This window comes from Lichenostomus cassidix, chromosome 3, assembly GCF_008360975.1.
Source record: "Lichenostomus cassidix isolate B80296 chromosome 3, HeHo_3.0, whole genome shotgun sequence".
Taxonomy (NCBI): Eukaryota; Metazoa; Chordata; class Aves; order Passeriformes; family Meliphagidae; genus Lichenostomus; species Lichenostomus cassidix.
The window spans coordinates 1,855,137-1,873,588 of NC_139483.1; the positions used below are offsets into that span (position 1 = coordinate 1,855,137).

Consider the following 18,452-nt stretch of genomic DNA (forward strand, 5'->3'; position numbering starts at 1 on the left):
TTTCCTTCTCTCCCATCTGTGGCTGCTCATGTCTGCCTTGACTTGCTGCTTGTTTACATGTGCAATGCCAATCACTGCCTGTCCGTCACTGCATGTAATCTAGTTAATTGCTCTGATATAAAAACTATCTTTATGGGGAATGCTTCTTGATATGAGAAACTGCAGCCCTGAAAAACATCCAGGCTTTCAGAATCAGGCCTTAGAGAGCCTTGATGTGTAGCCTGGATGATACAAACTTTTGTGGTCTTAGTCAAGACATCTCAAAGTTTTTGCCACTCTGGAATTACTATTTTTTTTTTCTCCTTCCCTCCAGTCTTGCAGCTACATCGTGTTGCTTTTCTCTGGTTTTATGAATGGAATGTCATCATCTGCATCTGCATAAAGGTCCTTTCATTAGATGCTCCCTCTGTTCTTAAGACATTTATGGAGGTTAATTTGGGGAAAAAATTCTTTGCGATACATGACATTTTCCTTCCATTATACTTCAGCTGTCCCAGATTTATGTGACAAGTTTGCACATAACATCTTATTTATAAGAATGTGTACACTCATCATTCACACAGGCAAAACTATTACAATGTATTCTTTCTACAGGGGAAGAGCTCTGGCCAGCCAGCCCAAATTACATCATGGGACTAAACAGTTTGTGTCAAAATCCGGAATTGACATAACTAATTCGCAACACTTCTCATGCGCTTTCCAAATCAACATTACCAAAAGACCAGATGCACAACTCAAATCATTGCTGACTTTGCCACTCTCTTTTGCCTTCACCTCAGTGTTTCTGGTAACATAAACATTTGCTGCCCAAACCTAGAAAGTCTTGTGGGAAATTGAACCAACTTTTTTATTTTATTTCTTTCTGCAGCAGTTTGCTCATCCTTTTTTTTTTTTTCCTCCGTTCCCAACATGTTAACAGATGTAAATATGAATCATATTTCATTCTCAGACTCCTTATAAAAATACACTCAGGACCAAAGTTTCTGAGTAATAAAAAATTCTGGATGCATCTCCAAACCACAATGAAACACCCTCTCCCCAAACGAGTCAAGGCTTGGCTTGCACACCTCTGTATGAAAAAGAGAGCAGAAATCTTTTGAATAGCATTGCTGTTTATTTTGCTTTTACAGACAAGCAGCACTGACAAACTGGTGCAAGTGTGTATCTTCATGCTTCTGTGTGTGTTTAGGTGTGTGGTTTCCTGCCCTCCTTATCTCCCCTGTCTGTTCTGGATGACTGATCTGCACTGTAGACATTTTTGTGGTTTTGATGGCTAAAATGAGCTGATATTCATTGTTTTCAGTCAGCCTCCTTCCTCCTTCTCTTCCGTGCACTTCAAGCGAGGTTCAGAGTTAGGCTTTCTGAGCTTCTACACCAGGAAAATCAGGATATGTAGATAGTCTGGGATTCTATTTAGGATACAGAGCCTGCTAGGAGTTAGCACATCACCCATTGTATTGTGCAGGGACTGGTGCTGGCAGTTGGGTGTGAAGCTTGATGGAATTACTGGAAGGAATCTTGCTGGCTTTGGGCTTGCTGTAATGAACTCTAAGGCAAAACTACTCTTTTAAGCTCAAAAGAAACTGTTTGCTTTGGTCAATGATCTTGGGATGGATGGGCTACATACCATCCCAATAACCCAAAAAAGCTGGGATGTGTCTCAGTCCAGGCTCGTGGTGCTTGTATTGTTTAATTGTTGGACAGCTGAGCAGAGCTCCTGGCACACTTCTAACATTCAGCAAATATCTGTCACCCAAGTGACTTCTGGCCATCTTTTGGGAATAGAGAGCAGCCAAGGTCTGGTGCCAGTTGGTAACATGAATTAGACAACATTCTGGGGAGCAAAAAGGGATTCAGCTCACGTGGATGTGAATTGTACTGTGCATTCATTTGGCCTGAGAGCTGGAGAACAGGCCCAGCCCGCTGTATTTGGTGGCATAGGCACAGCTAGTGACGTTTTCAATTGAATCTTTGTATTCTGAATATTCCAGTTCGGGGCTCTGCATCCTCTTTTCCATGTCAGCAATACACAGAGCGTGGACACCCACGTTTCAGGGTTTAGATTTGATACTCTGAGCTGGCAAGCTTCAGTCTCACCTGCTGGAAATATCAGCTGCTTTGAACAGAAAACTCTTAGAGTGGGCTTAATTAAGCATGGACTGTTTGGCTTAACTGGGTCTTGATTGTAATGGGTTATTTTTTCTGGCCGCAAGCCAACATAACAAAGGTTGTTCTTTAAGTGTAAGTGTTCACTTTCATCCTCCCCACTTCATAGGCTACTTGCTATTGTGTGTGACTGCAGCACTGAAAGGTTCTTGCTTTCTCTGTGGGCTTTGCACAGGCTAAATGTGTGTCTTGTGTCCCCAGAGCTCCAGGAACCCCAGCCAATAGTGGGAACAAACCACAATTATGAGAGGCTGGGCTATGTACAAGCATTTCTGAGGTGAGGAACAAGCTATTCCCCTGTAGTACTCCCTTACATAACCTAAGCCTTCAGTCTTTCTGTAGGAATGAACCTTTAATTGCAATGGGATTCAATGAAAACTCTTCCAGGAAGAAATGGGTATTGCTATCACTTGGCTGTAAATGCTCTTGGGGGATTTCTAGTACATATATCTTAACTAAGAAAATACCCACCCTGCTTCCCAATGCAACTCCCTCCCCTGAATTTGCAGTCAGGAATGATGAAAAATGTTTTCTGCTTCATTATGCTCTTTGCATGGCCAAGGCAAATTCATATCTGCTGTCTCTATCCTCTAGATAAAGTTTTTTTTTTTTTTAAAGGAAAGAGACAAGGCAATCAGCAATGATTCACTTCTGTGGGAAATATGTTCACTTGCTTATTTAGGGATTTAATTTTACTTTGGAATATGTGTGTCTGCAAAAAGAAATAAGGAGATAGAGAGGTTGTAGTCTTAAAAACTTGGTTTTCTAGACATGGGGCCCAGATGTGAGGTGTAGCAATGTGTCATGTCTGCTGGCAAAACAAGCTGGAGTAGAGCAAATGTGTCCTGCTGGTTTTCTTTTCATATCAAATCTTAGTGTTCTGGGAATGGCTGGGATATCCCAGGCTTTATGTAATAAACTGAGTCATTTGAGGATTTTGTTGCTGTAACTGTGGAACATTCATATAGAAAGGTCTCTTGAAAGTGTTTGTTTTGTGTTTACCATGAACAAACAAGCCAGATGAGTATGTGGTCAGCATGATGAGGAGGATTTGAAGTAAAGAGAAAAGCCAAAATGAGTGTAGACATGATCAAAGCTTTTCGCTAAACATGCACACTAAAAGCACTTTCCCAGTGTTTATGGGAAACCTATTTAAGACCCTGTGTTAACGGGAAAAGTGTTCAGCTCAGAGCCATGGCAAATCTGGCCTTATGCTAAATAGCAATCTGGAAGTGAGGCCATCATTACTCCTTTGCTTTTCTTAACTAATTTTTTAATGTGTTTTGCTGAAAAATTGTGGTTTTCTCTAGCTATGGATTTGTTGTTTTGTTTTGTTTTGTTTTGCTTTGTTTTCTTCATGTGTCTCTTTATAAGTGCAGGGGGATTGAACAAGAGGGAAAGCAGTTGGAGGTTCCCTTCTGAAAGCAGTGCCTGGCTGAGTTGCCTGGGCTCAAAAGCTGGCACGAATTCTTTTTACAGGGAAACAGCAATTATTTGTTTCACTGTGAACTGGAAGAAATAGCACCTCAGCATTGTGATTCTTAGTCATCATGTTTTGTAAGACCGTTTTTTATAGAGCTTTTGTAACAACCCTGTCTATATCCAAAACTAAATTCCAGTGTTACTCTTGTTTTTGCCTGTGAGTGGGTCAATGTGATGATGAGTTGGCTTTTCTCCTCCAGGAAAAGACTTCTCTTTTGATTATTCCCCCCTATTCTGACTTTAAAACTGTGTTCTTCTTATCTATATTGGGAAGAGAGGGTGTCAAAATTAGGGCTGAACATTTTCCTCTCAGCACCACCCAACAATCTGAGCTCAGAACTCTTTGATATGTTGAGTGTTAAAACGTTTCCAGAGCAAAGAGTCATCAACTTATTTTGCAATGAGGCAAAACTTCCTCTGGGACTGGTTTTCTCCAGGGCCATGAACCTCCAGAAAGCATCTTCATTAATGATACAGTCAGAAGGATTGTGTGTACAACCCTCCTCATCACTTCTCAAGATCTTCAGCAGATCAGTTTTTGGGCTAGAGGCAATAAGGATTAGGGAAAGATTGCAATCTTGGGAAAAAGTCTGAGTGCAGCAGCCAGGCCAATAGTTTTTCCCCTTTCCACCACTCAAGATGCTGAACAGCTTTAAAGCAGTTTTGTTCAGCTTGGACTCTGGTGTTGGTAAGAATTGATGCTCTGTGCAGGAGGGAGTAGAAAGAAGACATGGTGGCATGTTTTCTGTTTTGTCTTTCTATTGCTTCACCAGCAGAATTGGTGGAGTAAAGCATCCCACAAATTCCATTTTCCATTTGTTGAGTATTTTCCCTCCACCGTTTAACCCATCAGAATATACCACCTTGGGAGTAGCAGGAATTTTTCTCTCCTCAGAAAGCTTTATAAAATCTTTGTTGTATAGGAGAACTTATGCTATTACAGAAAACAACACTGGGTGATGTAACAGCATTCAGTTTTCACTGTGCTCATGAAATACTGATTGTGTACCTTGGGCTAGAATTTAGCATGGAGCTTATTCAAATTTCTGTCTGGAAAATCTTGCTCAGTATCTGTTTGAGCAACAGGCAGCCCTGTGAAGAAGAGGATCTCATGAGCTCTTCCCCTCCAGAGCTGAAACCTGCTTGAACTCTGCTGTGTTTTATCAGAGACCACTGGCAGCAGCTCCCTGCAGCTCCTCTGCTTCACCTCTGTGATGTCATGCCATGGAATGTCCCTGTCTGTGTCTGAGCTGTGACATCACTGCTCCCCTGTCCCTTGTCCTGTCCATGGACCTCTCTGAGAGCACAGCTTCCCACCCAGTAGTCTGCAAGGTGGGATAATTCAAACATTCTCTGCAGACTCCCAGGAAATGCACTGTTGGGGAAACCTCTGGGCTCACCTGGGGTCTTCATGACCTAGAAGGCATTTCCATCCCTACTTACTGCAATTCTGGTTTTTGCACACTTTCAATTAAATAGCCTGAGGGAAGTGGTGCAAAACCCCTTGCTGTTCTCTGGGCTTTCTAATTAAGACATCCATCCTCTTCATCATGAAGCTGCAGGAGATATATTAATGGGGGAAAAATACTGGAGGGAGGAAAAATATATCCTCACTAGAATTATGTATGATTTTCCACCGACTTTCTTTTGCACTTACAAACGCAAGTTTAGGCCAATCAAAACTTTGGACTCATTTTAAATTCCCTACATTGTTCCACATAAACAGAAAATAAAATATTAAGAGAATATTTCTTTTTTCATGCCAATAAAATCTCAGGCAGCTTTTACTCTGACAATATTAAAAAAGCTAAAGTTGCACAGTACAGCAGTGTCCCTTTTTTGTGATTGTGATCTTCTGCTAAGTTCTGTGTAAGCAAACTTTTTAAACTTGTTATTAGCTTAAGCTGCTGTTTTGAGCAAAGTCTTGGAACATAAACAGGCAAATCCGTCTCTGCTGCAGAAAAATCTTTGTTACCATATGTGCAAAATAATTGCACAAAATCTTTCTGCCCTGAAGTGTGCAATAAGCCCTCACCAACCCCTTTGTCCCAGAGGGGAATGCACAAGTAGTCATAAACAGAGAGTCTTTCTTTGAACCTGAGTAAGCAGGCTGAAAATACAGTCAATAATTCAGATAAAGCCAAATGTTCATGAGGAAGAAAAAATAGCTGAGCACTAGGAATCTATCTCAGCAGCAGGCAAAGCTTTTTATGGGAATAGAAACTCTTCAAATAAAAATTTCTTCCCTTCCAAAATCCTCAAACCCAAAACAATTCTCTGTACCTATATGTGTGGGTACAGACATTATCTAATTTCCATCACTACATGCAACAAATGAGACAAATATGTATTTTTTGTCAGGGGGAGGGAGCAGAATCACATGGAAGAATTGTGAGGAAAGCAGAATTTGAGAAACAATTTGTTGACCATACATGAATTCCATGAAACCTGTGGGGGGCAAGGGCAGAGTCCTGCTGTGCCAGGTGAAAATGTTCATTGCAATGTAGCAAGTCTTCAACAGGTGTAAGAGTGTGAAAACTCCTGCTTTTGATGGCTCCTGCACCTGAGTGTCTGACTTGTTGATTTAATTGATCGAGCTGTGATAATGGATTATTCATTTTCTCCCTAGGATATTATCAAAGCTGGTTAATTCTGCACTTGATCTGTGAGATCTCCCCAGTTCCTGGCTGGTTCCTTTTGACAGTGCTCGCCAGCCAGGTTTGGAAGGCTTTGACAAAATACAGGGAAAAAGGACACTTGCAGTATCTGCTCCTGTTCATTTCTATCTTCTGTGGTGTGGTGGACAAGGGGAGACAGTGCTGAGATGGCTGAAGGTGTCAGGAGTGCTGTGAAGAAGCAGCTGACCCACCTGGAATGGTGATCTGCTGCCCTGTGATCGGCTCCAGGACCACTGGGATTCAAAGGTCCTGAGAGCATCCCAGCACACAGACATGATGTGGCAGCTGAGGCCAGCCTGCTGCTAAATTTATCCTGGGCCACTTGTCCCATGTAAGGATGAGCAAATCCTGTGGATCTTGAGGTTTTCTGATGCATGACTTGAGTTGTTTATCAGAACAGTAAAGACCGGTTTGAGATCAGAGACCTTATTTTTCCTATAATTCAAACCCAAGGCTTTGCTTAATTTTCTTTTTCTTGACCCTAAAAGCAATTCAACTCCAAAAGAAAAGTGTAATTTTCCTGTGTATTGAGTCAGGGTTAGAAAGGTCTGCACAAAGGTAGGCTGAGAACATTCTTCTATGTATCTGGCCCCCTACCTATCCACTTTTTATTTCCCACTGAATTTCTCTCTCTCTGTGTCCATCCCCTGTAGCTATTCTTTCCTGCCTCTCTTTGCACTCAATTTTATTTTTAATTAGTTTATATGTGGCTTAGACCGTGAGATGTAGGACAAAATCAGTGAAATAAAGAGGATTTCCCCTTACTATTTTACAGCAATCCGTAGCTGTCCTGCAGTTACTTTTTTTTTTTTTTTCATTCTGAGGAGAAGTTCTTCTTTTATAACTTTTCTTTTTATTTTGTGAGTGTGTGTGAAAAGGATGACAGTCTCCTTGGTTATTTTCCTCAGAGGCTCGTATGAAAAACTGTACTGAACTCACATGGAAAATCTAAGTAAACCATAATTCCAAGATCATCCATATTTATGCTTTGATTTTTTTCTTTTTCAAAAGGGAGCTTTAATATATTAAAAAGCAAAGGTTTGCAGGATTTGTGCTAGCTGGGAATGTAGATGTTCTACAGCTCCATTCCTAGAAAAAACTCTGGTTAGCTTGGACTCATAACATCTGAGTTTTTGCAGTGGTCATTTTTTTTCTCCACAACTCCTTTCTTAGGGAAACTTTCCACTCTTCAACAGTATCAGCTCTTTTCAATTAACTTTGCTTCTAACTTATTTGATAGTTCGATGGTCCTTAGAGGAATGTCTGATATGTTTACATTTCTAATATTGCCTGTGATTTCTTCGAAGTCACTTCATTTTTCTGAAAAAGTGATGTTTTTTAGCCAACTATTCTATGGGAAAATTCTCAGTGGAATATGATTTTTTCCTAAGATGTTATAGAAGTGCAGAAGTTGTACCTCATGATTTTTTCCTAAGATGTTATAGAAGTGCAGAAGTTGTACCTCATATCATTCTTAATCAGCTTTTGAGACTATTAATTCAGAATTTTGGAAGGAGTGGAGGCTGATTCTCTGGAAAGCCAGAAGTGACTCCTTTGCCTCTTTTTCATTTAAGATTTTTGTGCCATCTGTCTTGCTGTCTTGGGATAGTTGCTCTTCAGGTTCTCTGAGGCATCTGGCTACCTTTTGTTTTCCTCCTTTCCCATGAACTCGGCAATATTTGCCTTGCATGCTACTTAAACTCTTCAGGCATGATTGCCATTTTGTATTTAGACATGAATGCATTTGTGTTTTTTATCAGCCAACCAGATTGGGTTTATTTTTTCAGCCTCTCCTTGGTGGCAGGGGCCAGGGGATGTCTGGAAGGAGGGCAAGGGAATGTTCATGCTCCCAGTGCAGAAAACAGGAGCCCAGCTGCCAGGTGCCACATCAGCCTCTGCAGATGTGACCACAGAGGGATTTTCACCCCTTTTTTCTCATGGAGCACGTGGACATTTGGGGACAGAAGGAAATATAAGATGAAAGTGTAATATAAATGCTAGGCACCATGTTAGGTACTACTTTATCATCAGTGGTGTTGAGGGTGATGTTTAGCTTCCATTGAAATCTCTGCTTGTTCTCCCAGGGGCTGGAAAATAATTGCAGACTTGACTACTCACCTACACTTCAAGTGCATTAATCTGAATTTGAAGCCTTGAAGTGCTTGCAGCTGAAATGCAGAATGTCTGGCTGATCTTCAGTCTCTTGCTATGAGATTGGGACTAACTTGGTGTGTTAAACACAGTTTTAGATCACAGCAGTAGCTTGCCATACACTGATTTCTGGTGCTGGTATCAGTAATCCCAGTGATTTGCTCTCTGATGTGAATTGATATTGGCTGTCAACATTAATGCTTTGGTTATTACCTGCTGCTCTAAGAAAGAATGTCTTCCCTACCCCAACTGGATTGGGTAAAACAATGGGTAAAATCTTTTGCTTGCTCATTGGGTAGTTATTGGTAGTTGCTCTGTCAAGATTACTTTTGGTAATTCTCACCTGCTTTTTTAAAAGTGTTTCTGTTTCACAGACTTTATTTCAATTGTCAGGAAAGGCAACTTCTAACCTGATATTATTGCAACATTCAACTGAAAAAAAAAGCCTTGGTCCTCACTGATATTTCTGCATTACCTTGGATGACATTCCATTTATCTTCTCCCACACCCTCCCAAAATATTTGAAGATCCAAAGGCTCCCCTTGGCATGAGCCTCACTGAGAGAATCCATACAAAAAGCTTTCATGCCTCGTGATCCGGCCACAAAGACTGTAGATTTTCCAGTCTCCTTTGCTTCCAGCTCTATTCTGGCAACAGATTCTGGTAATTACTAACACAATATTGTGCTTGCCAGGATTTGTAGCACTGGTTGGGCTATCAGAACCTCCTGACTACAGAATGACAGACCTACCACTGATAGCAGGCGAGCAGGACCAGTGCAGAGTCTGCTGTTTTAGGATGCTGAAAGATGCCAGAGTTTGCTGTAGTCAAAAGAAGTGTCTCTTGAATTCCAGGGGAATTTAATTAGAATACACCTGGAGGAAGATGAGATCCCTAAAGGTATTTGGTTTCAGGGCCCTATGTGCTTTTTATGCAATTTCATCTTGGATTTTGATCACAAGGATGTCTTCAGCTGGATAAGTTGCTCAGAGCTCCACTCAACCTTGCCTTGACTGTTTCCAGGGATGGAGCATCCCCAGCTTCTCTGGGCAAACTGTTCCAGTGTCTCACCACCCTCACAGTAAAGAATTTCTGCCTAATATCTAATCTAAACACCACTGTACATCAGTCTGAAGCTGTTCCCCCCTATCCTACCCTTCTATGTTGTAAAAAGTTCCTTTCCATCTCTCTGAAAGCACTTTTAGGCACTGGAAGGTGCTCTAAGGTCTCCTCAGAGCCTTCTCTTGTCCAGGCTGAAGATCTCCAACTCTCTCAACCTGTCCTCATGGGAGAGCTCCTCAGTCCTCTGGAGGTCTCAGATAAAAATAAGTGTTCTCCAAGCAGGAGTACCTGGAGCAGGTGTTTTTGCAACCAAAGTCTGTGTTTGGGAAATATAGGATGAGTGTAAAAACACTATGGTTTTCACATCTCTGAAGTGATTCTAAGTTTTGGTGTCACAACTGCTAGAGGCTCTCACCTCAGCTGTTATCAGGCTGATGGTAACCTAGGTTAAAAACCATGCCCTAGTGCTCAAATAAACCAGAGATTCTTGGTGTGTGAGATAACCACAAACTGACTTGCAAGTCTGCCAGGAAAACAAATCCATTTTTTCTCTACCCCTTCCCCACTCATCTGCTCATATCCTCATGACTCAAACTGATAGGAGCTTTAGCTGGGGATCTCCTCACACCCCTCAGCAGTCATCTTTCATGGCAAGAGAGCTCCTTGGGGACAAACACACTCAGGCAGCCTTTCTGGCAGCTCTTTTATGGGCTTGCTGATCCTTGTCAGCTTGCAGCTGGTTGGGTACAGCAGCCCAGATCCTCAGCTGATAGGGAGGAGCTAATCCTCAGCTCACTTTCTCATCTTGGATTTCTCCATGTTTTTATTTGAGTATGGTGCTCTTCTAAAGTGTCTTAAGCTTTTGGGTAGTGGATATTTCAGCTGCCAAATAGATAACACATTTCCAAATGGAATGCTTGCCAGGTTAACAGGTTCTGAAAGGTTTTCTAAAGATCTTGTTAGCTCTTGCTGGTGAGTCGAGTACAAATTTTGATTAACAGGAAAGGAGCACCCATGCTTGAGATGTTTTTTACTTCATATGACATTAAACATCAGAAATGTCTGGAGATGTGTTTGACCTTCCTCGTGCTGGAAGCCCAAGAGACAAAACTCCACCAAAATAAGATTTTCAACTGCCTGGACCTTTTGTCCTACCATCCCTGAGCTGTATCTCCTTGAAGAGCTGTTTTATCTGCTCTGGTCACCAACGAGCCACCCAAAATATGACTGGGTTGTTATTTCATATTCTTGATGATAATTTCTAGTACAACATGTCCCAAAATACTTTCTGTAGCTTTGGAAGCTCTGTGCTTAGGGTCTGATTCCAATACTCACTGAAGTCAATAAGTCTCCCTATTGATTTCAGTTGACTTTGGATTAGATCCTTATTTAGGGGCTATAAATACATCACTGGAGGGGAAAATCCCATCCCAGACTTCTTGATAGATTTTTTCCCAGGTTTTCTCCTTTCTCACTCTCTTCTGTTTTGATCAAATGGAGTCTGTCAAGCTCCGTTGCATTTCCTAATCTTCACTGCTCTGACAGACTTCAGGCCAGCAGAAAGGCAAGCTTAAAATTATGGAAATTAAGTGCAATTTTTTATTATGCTGTCTAAGATGTTTTCAATAAAGCAGAGAGAGAGAGATCACTTTGCCAGATTGGTGTCATGGTGTTCCAAAGGTTTTGGCTAGTTAGCAAACTTCCAGTAAAAATACATGTTGCTCTTCAGACCTCTTGTGGGTGATCCACACCTCTCTTGGAGCCTCCTCTTGTTGTCTTGTGGCTTCAAATGGAAGAAAGCCTAAATTATTTTGGACCTGCACTGAGAGTTCTCAGTATTATTAATAGCATGCTGAGAGGACTCACTATGTAAAAGGCTCTGATTGCCCCTCCTGCCTTTCATATACCAAGCGCTTAAAAAGCAAATAATATTGGAGAAGACATGACTTGATGAACCAGCTTTCCACAGAGCCAGAAAGTAGGTGAATGTCTAGAAAAGTGAGGCATTTCTGCGAGGAATAAAAGAGCATGTGCTGTTCCTGAACTGTGGCAAGCAGACCGAAGCCCCTTGCAAACTGACATCCAACACACATTGGCATTGGAATAATGCTGCACACAACTGTCCACGTGATTTTTACTCATTTTTCTTGGAGAAATGGACTTCTTTATGTTGTTTTGCTTTCAGCCTTCCCAAGACGTTGGTTTTTTTCTTTTTTTTTTGGATTCGTCCCATTGCACTTTGATATTTTTATGATCTAGAAGTAATCACCAGAAGCTTTGCAACCAGGGAATTATTTCTATCACTTTTTGGTGCTATTGTAGAAGAAATAGATACAAATACCAGTTAGATATGGTTTATTTTAAGCATTCATAACACACGTGCTGATTGTGTCTGTGTTTAGTTATTCTGACAAACTTTACTGCCAGTATGTCTTAAACCTCTGGGGTTTTATGCATGTGACCCATAATCATGTGATTTTTGGTACATGGTTTAAAAAGGGGAAGGTGAAAGCAGAGGAATGTAACAGTCGGAATTGAGAAGGAGCACAAAACAAAAACCCGGACATTCCTCTGTCTAACTGCTGTGTTGGATGGATTTAAAACAGAATTTTCCACCATTATCCGGGGAAAAGAATCTGAAATGCAATAATACTTCTGGCACCACCTTTCACAAATAAGGCAACTGCATTCACTTAGTAGGCATTTAAAATTCTGCAATAAGATACTTGTAGCACACTTCAGAGACTGCAGCTGACTTCAGAGACATCCTCACTGGAGTCTGGGAAGCAGCCAGGATCACTGGAAAACATTTAGGAAGAAAGCAGTATTAGTATGACTTGTTAAAATGCCCTAAACAGCCAAAACAAAACCCTCAGCCCAACGCTGCTCTCCCATCCCTGCCTGCCCTGAGGTTCAGCGGGTCCTGCATGGCCTGGAAAGGTTTCAGTGTGTCCAGCTGAAGCTGGCCTCGAGGAGCCTCAGCACAAGCTCAGCTGCTCCGTGTTGGAGGCTGGATCTGATTTTGGGCTTTTTGCAGCCTTTGGTTTGAATGGTGGTGTGGTGGAAGGGAAGCTGAGTCTGTGTGTTTTGATGCATCCCAGGATGCCAGGAGTGATCCCTGTGTGGCTGTGGGAGAGACACAGGACATCCAGTTTACTGACAGGACCTGAAAGCACCAAAATTTTAGGAACTGTCAAAAATGGCTTTCTGCATCATTTTCAAATTGCAGAATCACAGCATGGTTTGGGTTGAAAGGTTCCTTGAAGACTATCTCATTTGGTCCCCCTCTGCCATGGGCAGGCACACCCTCCACAACACCAGGTTGCTCAGAGCTCCATCCAGCCTGGCCTTGAACACCTCCAGGGATGGGGAATTCACAGCTTCTCTGGGCAGCCTGTGCCAGAGCCTCGCCACCCTCACAGGAAAGGATTTCTTCTGTGTGTCTAATCTACATCTCCTGTGTCAGTCTGAGCCCACTGCCCCTTGTCCCATCAGTTCCTGATAAAGGGTCCCTCTCCTGCCTCCTGGCAGGACACCCTGAAGTTCTGGCAGGGGCTGTGAGCTCTTTTTCTACACAGCCTTCTCTTCTCCAGGCTGAACAGCCCCATCTTCCTCTGCCTGCCTGCTGAGAACTGCACTCAAGAGAAGGGAGGGTGAATTGCCACTTCAGATCTAGAGATCATCCATTTATCAAAGGCCTGAGAGCAGACAGAACACAAAGCCACATTGACAAAAAAGGGCTCTGTGACATCACACACGTCTGTGACATCAGCAAATCCTCCAGAGTGAATTGCCATCTTTGTGCTGCAGCAGCATTGCTGTGAGCACAATGCTCTGTATGAGAGAAGGTTTTGCTGCTAGGCTGAGTGGAGAGTGAAGATTAATCTGGGCTCAGCAGAGCCTCACTGTCCCAGATCTGGGGTTTTTCACTAAGTCTGTGAAGATACAGGGAGCATTTTGTTGAGTTCAGGTGTGATATTGAGGGCTCTTTACAGAGCTCTAGAGTGAAGTTCTGTTGCTCAAATGTCCTTCTCAGCTCTACTAGAATTCAATTATAGTGCTACACAAAGGTACTGAGTTATTTACTATCTCCTAATGATTAATTTTTTATGTAAAATATGTAAAATAGATGTTAAGAGACCACATTAATTGTTCATGAGGGAGACAAAAGAGAATCCTTTAAGGCAGAGCATTCCAAGAGAAGCAAAACAACTTCTATTCATCATCAGTAGCCCTGTAATCTGCCCAGCACTCAGAGAACAGCAAGTGCATAGCAGAAGAGAAATATTTTAGCACTTCAGGAAACCTGGAATGTATTCAAAACATGGGAGAAAATTATGGCAGTGCAAACAAAATACAAATATTGTTTTGAATAACTTCTTGCTGCTTCTTTGTGGACACCTTCAATGGTCTCCCTTTCATTAGAATTTTTTTTCCCCTGTAATGCTCATGCTGCATATTTTTCAAACGAATTTATTGTATTGTGATTCCAGGAAATTCTGAGTCATGAATATGCTCACAAATGTTCATCCCCTCATGTAGAAAACTTTAACCACTCCTAGAAGAATTTATCATTAAGCAGGAACTATATGAATCTACGTAGTTACCAAAGACAAACATCAAACATTTAAAGATTAAGCTTTTCATTGACAGATTAATCAGAAGCCACATCAAAATAATGATGTTATTACCACAACTACTACTACTAATTGACGTATAGATCACATTGCATGTCTCTAGGTGCTTTGAAATACAGTTGTAAAAATTACACAAAGCCACGAAAGCATAATAAAATATGATTAGGAAAAACAATAAATACAAAAGCTGTTAGGACAGTCACATGGAAAATAGCTGTAATTTTAGGAATTACCTTCAATCAGTGATGGGGCAATGGGAGCTGAATTTGCTCCAGATCTCTTCTTTTTTCTAATAGTGACTGCTAGTCATTGATAATGATAAAATAGTCTTTGAGCCTTTCTGTCAGAAAGTCAAAAAGGACCAGAATGAAAATATCTCAGATTGATTCCTGTTCATTTTCACATTTCACAATTGGAGGCTTGGTTTCCAGCAACACTTTCCCTGAAATTAGGTAACTCATTTCCATTGCTCAAGGTCACAGAAGGTGTATCCTATAGCTTGGGATTAGTGTGTGATATTGGCTCTTTTTATGTTTGAAGCCTCAGTTTTCTAAGAATGTGATCTATTTCTGCTTTCTTTTCTTAATTCCTGTTCTGATAGGGTTTATAATGTGCAGGAACTAGAGTGGAATATTTTTCCCTCTTAATTATCTATGAAAATGTTGAGTACTTTCATTTTTCTTGTTTCATCTAAAGTTCATTTTTGATTTTTTAAACCCCCACCAACTATCTTTTACGACTGAAAGTAGAAATATTTAAATTTGCCACTTGTTTTTTGGTGTTTTTTTTTTTTTTTGTTTTCTTTTGAAGAATACCACAGAAGTGTGGTGAAGTTTGCAACAATATCTTCCTAATAGAGTTTGTAGGTTATCTCTTGTGCACCTACATGTCACATCTTTTCTCAGAAAAGCCATGTTCTTTCATTTGATATTCTGAGATTAATTTCAATCACTGTAAATATTTCAGTGCTTCATGTCAGCATTGAGACTATATTGTTGTAGTTAGAGTTTTGTCCCTAACCTCCCCATGTCTCCAGGCAGTGCTTTATGCAGCTCTGCTTTTTCTTTCCGCAGCCCTGAAGTTTGCCAGCTAACATAAGGTTGATCCTCTTCCTCTGCCCAGTGTAACCAAGGAAAATTCCTGTATTTCTCCCAGCTGGGGAGGAAAAGTGTTAAAGAGCAAGATAGACATGGGCAAGGGCACAGATCCTGACCTTTTACATGAAATTCTGGGTTATGATTTGTTGTTTTAGTATTTTGCATGCCTCTAAGTTTTATTTTAACCCATCTGGTAATTCTAGTCTTGGATGTTGAATCTGGATGTTTCCAATGGAGCAGAAGAAGAATTAGGGTTCAGGTTATCTGTGAGTATTGAGCCAAATTTAAATACTGTGACATTTTATCATGAGCTTTCCTGGAGCAAATTTCAAAGCTGGCATTTGTGTACAGATTTCCAGGAAGAGGAGAATAATGTGTACCTTTGGTTGAAATGGACAAAATGCACCAAAGGGAAAGTAATTCCTATTCTGCAATAGCTCTTGCTTAATCTGAGCATCCCTATCTTTGAACTGGCAGTGCACCTCAGGAATGGAATGAAATCCTTAAGTAACTAAAGAGCATGGAAACCTTTTTTTGGTAAAAATGCAATTTTTTTGGTTATTATTTCTTTAATCTATGTAAATCATAGCTATATGCACTTAAAATTTAAATAACTGGGACAGTAATGTAGTAGATTAGCTCATCAGACACATGACTGTTCCCATAAATAATAAATTTCCTTTAGTCTATACAAATCATAGTGCATGCACTCAAAGTTCAAATAAAACTAGAACAGAGTAGTGTGATGGAGTAGCTCATCAGGCCCACAACCACCCCCATAAATAAAAAAAAAGGGAAGCATGAGTGATGGAATTTGAGATAGTCTTGTCAGACAATGTCACTTCATGTATTTTGGGAAGGGCCACAGCCATGGTACAAGTCTGAACAGACTGGAAGAGTCTTTCTAAAATGCTGATGTAGCTAACAATTAACTTTAAAACAGATCCCCCCCTCCAAAAAAAGAAAATCCATTATTTCCCAGTACTGTATAAAGGCAAAAACGATTCTTGGATTTGCTCTGCTGCTGCTAATGCCATGTAAATTTTTAACCATGTTTGAGAAAGTGCAGACATTGCAAACTCCAGGGAAGGTTATCATCTCATGCACTACATTCTTCCAAGCTGGTGAAAAAAAATACTGTGGTAATAAAGATTTATGATTCAAGTCAGAGACATGACAGCAAATGTTGTGTGATTGCAAAATGCCCTGACTCTTGTACTGTTGATTCTCTATTAACAGACTCAATATATCTGCCATGAATACCTGCTGGAGCAGCACTGCCCAGGGCAGCTCTGAAACACTTGGAAATCCATGGAAACATTCCCATCTGCTCTCTTGAGTCTTGGTCCAGCAGGCTAAGGTTTCATTTCTGTTTTATGGGCCTGGTTTTGCTACCCTACTAGATGCTATAATTAATGCTTAAATGAACTCATCAAATAATTGCCAATGATGTTCACACAATCAACTAGGCTGGAAAAGACCTTCTTTTGAGAGTGTTAATGTGTTTCCTGAGGTCCCCCTGTGAGCTGGTGCTGTTTTGGCTGTGGGGAACTGGTCAGTCCTTCAAGTCATCCAGGTACAACTCTGTATGTTCTATGTGTTCCAGAAAATAAATCTGATACAAAATTTTGGAGTGTATTAGAAATTGTGTCCTCATTCTGTGCTGGCTGTGCTTCATTTTATTCATTAACTACTTTTTCTACAGAGGGAAAATAAACCTTTTACTGTCACTGAAGAAATAAATCCCTCTGGCAAAGGCAAAATGGTTTGAAAAATCAGAATAGCCTCAGGACAACAAAACAAACAATCCTGCCCAGTGGGAGATCAGCTGCTGGGATGAGCAGTGTCATCTAAAGGCTGGAGAGGAGATCCATACTAGTCTAATATAATGCTATAGCTGTGAACATACAGTGGTCCTCCATGGTAAAAACATTGCTTGGGGTAAGGGAAGCAGATAAAAATAGCTGCTGGTGGGAGTCAAGTGTCATGCTGCCTTTTCCTGGGATATTATGGGGGCACTGAGCTGGGAGAGGATAGAAGGGCTGAAACACTGCACTAGCTGAGCTGAGCTGACCTGTGAGAGTGCAAGGTCTCTGTTGGTCTGTGGTCAAGAGCTTGCCACTCTCTCATGTTTGGAACTAATAGTTAAAATTTGGAGTCATTAGTCTTACAGTCTTTTTGACCTGTGCTGGGTTTTGTGCATTGTGGTGTGGTTTTTCTTTTTTTTTTTTTTTCTTTTTTAAATTTTTTTAAGCTCTGTAGATTTGGGTCCCGTGAAACGTTAGGTGAAAGATCTAGTGATTGATTAGAACTAAACCTGTTTGCCTTTAAGCCTTTGCTGAAGGGTTTGAGATCATTCATGTAGCTGAACCTTAGCACATGCTGAAATGCTTCCTGAACCAGGAGGGTAACTGGATGCAGGGAAGAGCAAATAAAGGATGAAACCAGTGCAACTGATTCATGGTAATTGTTTTACCCAAATGTAGAGCTGACCATAAAGATACCTACCAGTTTTTGGAAGGAAGGAACTTCTTACTTCACTAAAATCACATTTTACTGAGTATATGGTGGTTTTGAGAGACATTTTGACAAGAAATTATCAAGGCAAACACTTTTGACATTCTTGTTTCATTCTGTAATGTTGTCAATTATAAAAATAAGTTAAGAAGAAAGTAATTTTGACATATCTGTAAATTTTGTATCAGCTTGTAAAAAGTGTCTTTTCTACTGCTTTACATATTTAATTTATATTTTGGATTTCCTGTAGAAATTTAAATGCTACAATAGTACTACTGCATTATCCTTTCATTTTCCTGGTCAATTCTTTTCCCTTTTTTCTCTTATTTAACACTAGGGATTTTAAGTAAAATATTCTGCTGTCAACCAACTGATAGAACACATTGAAATCATTGACTCTAGACTGCTATTTTCTAGAGCAATGCAGAGAGATGTTTTGGTCTTAATAGTTTTGGGTTAACTTCCTTTTTTTTCTGACCCCAAAATCTTATATCCTCATTATTCTCCAATCACTGTATTTTCTATTAGCTGTAAAGAGAAAACATGCCCAAATTTTTCTTTGTATCATGATGTGTCTAGAACTAGAATCAGATGTTATGCTTTCACTCCAAACTTGTCCATAATACACTTGCAACATAATACTGCACCCCTTTTATGTCAAG

The 18,452-nt window shown here is 40.6% G+C and overlaps 1 long non-coding RNA gene across 4 annotated transcripts in view; it reads left to right on the forward strand.

Moving 5' to 3' along the window:
- Positions 1–18,452, forward strand: part of LOC146438859 (uncharacterized) — a 49,470-nt gene that overhangs the window by 14,521 nt on the left and 16,497 nt on the right. For 3 of the 4 annotated variants that reach the window (XR_014851206.1, XR_014851207.1, XR_014851208.1), the window contains exon 4: positions 16,513–16,885. The exons of the other annotated variant lie outside the window; for it this stretch is intronic. This is a non-coding gene — a long non-coding RNA (uncharacterized LOC146438859). Of the gene's footprint in view, positions 1–16,512; positions 16,886–18,452 lie in introns of those variants that run through there. 4 annotated transcript variants of the gene reach the window in all.